Source organism: Zea mays, chromosome 2, assembly GCF_902167145.1.
Source record: "Zea mays cultivar B73 chromosome 2, Zm-B73-REFERENCE-NAM-5.0, whole genome shotgun sequence".
NCBI classification, from domain to species: Eukaryota; Viridiplantae; Streptophyta; class Magnoliopsida; order Poales; family Poaceae; genus Zea; species Zea mays.
The window spans coordinates 211,077,196-211,083,495 of record NC_050097.1 but is presented as its reverse complement, the minus strand read 5'-3'; positions in this window follow the sequence as shown (position 1 = coordinate 211,083,495).

The following is a 6,300-nucleotide window of genomic DNA, read 5'->3' as shown; positions in this document are numbered from 1 at the left end:
TGTGCTTGACGGGCCCCTGATGGTAAGGGCACGGCTCCTTGAGCATCTTGTCGAAGAGGTTTGCACCTCCAGAGGGCTTCCGAGGGTTCTTGTACTCGGCGGCGGCGACAAGATCCGCGTCAGCGGCGTCGCGTTTCGATTGCGACTTCTTCTTGCCTTTCTTCTTGGCGCCGCGCGGAGCAGACGCCTCGGGAGCCTCTTCCGATGGGCGGCCCTGGGGCTGCCTGTCCTTTCGGAAGATAGCCTCGACCGCCTCCTGGCCAGAGGCGAACTTGGTGGCGATGTCCATCAGCTCGCTCGCCCTGGTGGGGGTCTTGCGACCCAGCTTGCTCACCAGGTCGCGGCAAGTGGTGCCGGCAAGGAACGCGCCGATGACATCCGAGTCGGTGATGTTGGGCAGCTCGGTGCGCTGCTTCGAGAATCGCCGGATGTAGTCCCGGAGCGACTCCCCCGGCTGTTGCCGGCAGCTTCGAAGGTCCCAGGAATTCCCGGGGCGCACGTATGTGCCCTGGAAATTGCCAGCGAAGGCTTGGACCAAGTCGTCCCAGTTGGAGATCTGCCCCGGAGGCAGGTGCTCCAACCAGGCGCGAGCAGTGTCGGAGAGGAACAGGGGGAGGTTACGGATGATGAGGTTATCGTCGTCTGTCCCACCCAGTTGGCAGGCAAGGCGGTAGTCCGCGAGCCACAGTTCCGGTCTCGTTTCCCCCGAGTACTTCGTGATAGTAGTCGGGGGTCGGAACCTGGTCGGGAATGGCGCCCGTCGGATGGCCCGACTGAAGGCCTGCGGACCGGGTGGTTCGGGCGAGGGACTCCGATCCTCCCTGCTGTCGTAGCGCCCCCCACGCCTGGGGTGGTAGCCTCGGCGCACCCTTTCGTCGAGGTGGGCCCGACGGTCGCGTCGATGGTGCTCGTTGCCGAGGTGGCCCGGGGCCGCAGGCGCGGTGTTGCGCGTGCGCCCGGTGTCGACCGAGGCTTCCCGCATGAATCGGGAAGTCGCGGCATGAGGTTCCGAGGGATATCCCTGCCTTCGGGAGGCAGTGCTTTCGGCCCGTCGGGCCGCAGCGCCTTCCAGGAGATTCTTGAGCTCTCCCTGGATTCGCCGACCCTCGGTGGTTGATGGCTCCGGCATCGCGCGGAGGAGCATCGCTGCGGCTGCCAGGTTCTGACCAACCCCGCTGGATGCGGGCGGCGGCCTGACCCTGACATCGTTGGCGACGCGGTGCTGGAGACCTTGGGGCAGGTGACGCATTTCTCCGGCTAGGGGTTGGCCCGCCCATGCCTGTCCGACGTCCCGACGGATCGGCTCAAGCGCTCCTGTTCCCTCGTTGAGCCTGGCCTGCGCCTCGCGGACTTGCTCGAGTTGTGGGTCGTAACCCCCCGCCGGAGCGGGGACCACAGCTAGCTCCCGTGGGATGTCGACGCGAGGCACTGGCCTAGGAAGATCACCGTCCTCCGGCATGCCGAGATGGTTGCCTTCGGAGGGATCCCCTAGCTCGATGTGGAAACATTCGCGGCTTGGGCCGCAGCTCTCGTCGCCAAGGCTGCGGCTTCCGTCGGAACAGTCGGAGAGGCAGTAGTCACATGCGGTCATGAAGTCCCGCATGGCACTGGGGTTGCCAAGTCCGGAGAAATCCCAACAGATGCTGGGATCGTCATCTTCCTCGGACCCAGAGGGCCCGTAGGTCGAGACGTCCGTCAGCCGGTCCCAAGGCGACCGCATACGAAACCCCAGTGGGGTTGCACTCGCCTCAATGAGAGCGCCCGCCAAAACGAGGTCGTTTGGCGGGTTGAGGCCAAGTCGAAATGACGCAAGATGGGAGTTAGTTGGTACCTTTTGGTCGACGGGGAGCGACGTAGTCACATCGGGGACTGGTTGCACCGTCATCTCAGGTACGAGGGCGACGTCCTGCAGGCTTTCCGCGAGCGCGCCGGCGTCGTCTTCTTGTTCGGGGTCGGCGTGTCGCGGGGGGACTGAGAGCACCTAGAGGGGGGGGTGAATAGGTGATCCTGTATAACTTAAACTTATAGCCACAAAAACTTGTTAAGTGTTAGCACAATAAATGCCAAGTGGCTAGAAAGGAGTCTCAACAAAACACAATACCACAAGAGATCAATCACAGAGTTGACACAGTGGTTTATCCCGTGGTTCGGCCAAGACCAACGCTTGCCTACTCCACGTTGTGGCGTCCCAACGGACGAGGGTTGCAATCAACCCCTCTCAAGTGGTCCAAAGACCCACTTGAATACCACGGTGTTTTGCTTGCTTTTTCTCAATCCCGTTTGCGAGGAATCTCCACAACTTGGAGCCTCTCGCCCTTACAATTGAAGTTCACAAAGAACACAGAGCAAAGGGGGAATGAGCAACGCACACAAGACTTCAAAAGATCAGAGCAACAACGCGCACACAAGTCGCAACAAGAGCTCGCAACACAACTCAAAGAGTTCGCAACTCAACAAGAGCTCTAGATGCTATCACAATGAAACGAATGCGCGAGAGCGATGTCTTGGTGCTTAAGAATGTTGTAGGAATGCTTGGTGTGTTCCTCCATGCGCCTAGGGGTCCCTTTTATAGCCCCAAGGCAGCTAGGAGCCGTTGAGAACAAATCAGGAAGGCCATCCTTTCCTTCTGTCATCGGGCGCACCGGACAGTCCGGTGCACACCGGACAGTGTCTGGTGCCCGATTCCTTTCCTTAAATGGCGAAGCCGACCGTTGCAGATCTGGGAGCCGTTGGCGCACCGGACATGTCCGGTGCACACCGGACAGTCCGGTGCCCCCTTCCGACCGTTGGCTTGGCCACGTGTCGCGCGCAGAATCCGCGGCCGACCGTTGGCCCTGGCGACCGTTGACTCACCGGACAGTCCGGTGCACACCGGACAGTCCGGTGAATTTTAGCCGTACGCCGTCAGCAAAATTCCCGAGAGCGGCCTCTTCGGCCGAGGCAGCCTGGCGCACCAGACACTGTCCGGTGCACCACCGGACAGTCCGGTGCCCCAGACTGAAACAGCCCCTTGGCTGTACACAGCCAACTCTTTTCTTTTCTTTTTCTTCCTGTTTCCAATACTTAGACAAGTATATTAGTACACAAAACCAATGTACTAAGACATAGAAACATACCTTTGCTCTTGATTTGCACTTTGTCCATCCACAAGCATGATTTCACATTTAAGCACTTGTGTTGGCACTCAATCACCAAAATACTTAGAAATGGCCCAAGGGCACATTTCCCTTTCAATCTCCCCCTTTTTGGTGATTTATGCCAACACAACATAAAGCAACTAGAACAAGTGCAAAATCACTTCAAATAAAAATAAATTTGAGTTTTATTCAATTTTGGCATATATGGATCATCCTTTGCCACCACTTGGTCTGTTTTTGCAAATCAAACTCAAATCTCTATCTCTAGGTCAAACACACATGTTGAAGCATATAGAGAGTTATTCCAAAAGAGATTGGTCACAGATTTCAAAAACTCCCCCTTTTCCCATAATCAACATTTCTCCCCACAAGAAGCCAACTTTTGATAAGAGAGACAATAAAAGAGTTTTGCCAAAACAAATCTCAGGTGGTAGCTGATCCATTTATTGCTTTGGCCTTTATTTTCTCCCCCTTTGGCATCAAGCACCAAAACGGGATCAATCTTGGCCCTTTAACCCCATTGCCTCACCAAAATCTTCAATTAAGAGTACAAAGGCAATAAGATCATAGAGATGAACTTGGAATAAGTTACCCTCTCATCGGAGTGCAGTGGAAGTCTTGCATGGTCCAAGTCCACCTTTTCCCTTTCAATTCTCCTTCGAGACTAAATCAAGCAAACTCAAACAAATGGTTAGTCTCAAAGGGTCAAGTTGTAGCACATCTCCCCCTAAATGTGTGCATCACTTGCAAAAGGACTTGTGAGGTCCGGGGAGTGCTTGTACAACTTGAGCACCATCAATAAGCAACAAAATGCATAAGGAACATGATCAATGGCATAAACACATGTATGCTATAAGTCAATCCAAGTTCCGCGAATCTAAGACATTTAGCTCACTACGCAGCCTGCAAAAGGTCTTCTCATCTAGAGGCTTGGTAAAGATATCGGCTAGCTGGTTCTCGGTGCTAACATGAAACACTTCGATATCTCCCTTTTGCTGGTGGTCTCTCAAAAAGTGATGCCGGATGTCTATGTGCTTTGTGCGGCTGTGTTCAACAGGATTTTCCGCCATGCGGATAGCACTCTCATTATCACATAGGAGTGGGACTTTGCTCAGATTGTAGCCAAAGTCCCGGAGGGTTTGCCTCATCCAAAGTAGTTGCGCGCAACACTGTCCTGCGGCAACATACTCGGCCTCAGCGGTGGATAGGGCAACGGAAGTTTGTTTCTTAGAATTCCATGACACCAGGGACCTTCCTAAGAATTGGCATGTCCCCGATGTACTCTTCCTATCGACCTTACATCTAGCATAGTCGGAGTCTGAGTATCCAACTAAGTCAAAGGTAGACCCCTTTGGATACCAGAGCCCGAAGCAAGGCGTAGCAACTAAATATCTAAGAATTCGCTTCACCGCCACTAAGTGACACTCCTTAGGATTGGATTGAAATCTAGCACACATGCATACGCTAAGCATAATATCCGGTCTACTAGCACATAAATAAAGCAAAGAACCTATCATGGACCGGTATGCTTTTTGATCAACGGACTTACCTCCTTTGTTGAGGTCTGTGTGTCCGTCGGTTTCCCATCGGCGTCTTTGCGGGCTTGGCGTCCTTCATCCCAAACCTCTTTAGCAAGTCTTGCGTGTACTTCGTTTGGGAGATGAAAGTGCCGTCCTTGAGTTGCTTCACTTGGAACCCAAGGAAGTAGTTCAACTCGCCCATCATCGACATCTCGAATTTCTGCGTCATCACCCTGCTAAACTCTTCACAAGACTTTTGGTTAGTAGAACCAAATATTATGTCATCGACATAAATTTGGCACACAAACAAATCACCATTGCAAGTCTTAGTAAAAAGAGTTGGATCGGCTTTCCCAACCTTGAAAGCATTAACAATTAGAAAGTCTCTAAGGCATTCATACCATGCTCTTGGGGCTTGCTTAAGTCCATAGAGCGCCTTAGAGAGCTTACACACATGGTCGGGGTACCGTTCATCCTCGAAGCCAGGGGGTTGCTCCACGTACACCTCCTCCTTGATTGGCCCGTTGAGGAAAGCGCTCTTCACATCCATTTGGTACAACCTGAAAGAATGGTGAGCGGCATATGCTAGCAAGATACGAATTGATTATAGCCTAGCCACAGGAGCAAAAGTCTCCTCGAAATCCAAACCTGCGACTTGGGCATAACCTTTTGCCACAAGTCGAGCCTTGTTTCTCGTCACCACCCCGTGCTCGTCCTGTTTGTTGCGGAACACCCACTTGGTTCCCAAAACATTTTGCTTGGGACGAGGCACCAGTGTCCAAACTTCATTGCGCTTGAAGTTGTTGAGCTCCTCCTGCATGGCCAACACCCAGTCCGGATCTAGCAAGGCCTCCTCTACCCTGAAGGGCTCAATAGAAGAGACAAAGGAGTAATGCTCACAAAAATTAACTAATCTAGATCGAGTAGTTACTCCCTTGCTAATGTCACCCAGAATTTGGTCGACGGGATGATCCCTTTGAATCATCGCTCGAACTTGGGTTGGAGGTGCCGGTTGCGCATCTTCCTCTATCACATGATCATCTTGTGCTCCCCCTTGATCACACGCCTCCTGTTGATGAACCTGTTCATCGTCTTGAGTTGGGGGTAGCACCATAGTTGAGGAAGATGGTTGATCTCGTTCATCTTGTTCCTGTGGCCGCACTTCTCCAATCGCCATAGTTCGTATAGCGGCCGTCGGAACATCTTCTTCATCTACATCATCACAATCAACAACTTGCTCTCTTGGAGAGCCATTAGTCTCATCAAATACAACGTCGCTAGAGACTTCAACCAAACCTGATGATTTGTTGAAGACTCTATACGCCTTTGTATTTGAGTCATAACCTAACAAAAACCCTTCTACTGCTTTGGGAGCAAATTTAGAATTTCTACCCTTCTTTTACTAGAATGTAGCACTTGCTCCCAAATACACGAAAGTACGATACATTGGGTTTGTTACCGGTTAGTAGCTCATACGACGTCTTCTTGAGGAGGCGGTGAAGGTAGACCCTGTTGATGGCGTGGCAAGCCGTGTTCACGGCTTCCGACCAAAATCGCTCGGGGGTCTTGAACTCTCCAAGTATAGTCCTCGCCATATCAATTAGCGTCCTGTTCTTCCTCTCTACCACACCATTTTGCTGTGG